At 42.3% G+C, this 608-nt stretch overlaps 1 pseudogene; it reads right to left on the reverse strand.

The window, feature by feature from the left end:
• Positions 1–608, reverse strand: part of LOC103210305 — an 85,619-nt pseudogene that overhangs the window by 38,367 nt on the left and 46,644 nt on the right.

Here is a 608-nt window from a genome sequence, read left to right on the forward strand (position 1 = left end):
GACTTTATAATTGTCCTTATTTAGAGATTATACATGGTTAAGAAGATGTGTACAACTGCCAAGTTGACAAGGGGTGGACTGTGATAGTTGGAGCTCTGTGTCAATTTGGCTGGGCCACAATTCTGTGTGGTTTAAGCACTTGTGATATGGTTATTCCCAGGATGGTATCAGATGCGTATGTTTTGAGCAGCCAATCCATTGAAAGGAAGTTTCCCTCAGGGTGTGGCCTGTTTCTAGTATATTTATGGACATCCTGGGAAAAGAGATACTCTTCTGTGGATAGGATTCTGTTGGGCTGCTTACAACTGTCTGTGAACGAACAATCCACCATTCAGCCTGAAGATCTTGGATTCATCATTCGTTGGAGTCAGTAGCCAGTACGCTGCCTGCCAACCTTTAGCTTCTCAGCACCTATAGCTGTGTGAGTCGGGGAAAGCCTCAAGTTTGACGTTTGATCCAAGACCTTTGGACTTCCAAGCTTCCATAAGTGTGTGAGCCATTTTCCTAAGATAGATCTCTCCTTGTCTCTCTATATAAGCTTTACTGGTTTTGTTTCTCTAGAGAATCCAGTCTAACACACCAATTTAGGAAATTGTTTTTAAAACTCA

This window comes from Orycteropus afer, unplaced genomic scaffold (genome assembly GCF_000298275.1).
Source record: "Orycteropus afer afer isolate SDZICR_OR568_19922 unplaced genomic scaffold, OryAfe1.0 scaffold00584, whole genome shotgun sequence".
NCBI lineage: Eukaryota > Metazoa > Chordata > Mammalia > Tubulidentata > Orycteropodidae > Orycteropus > Orycteropus afer.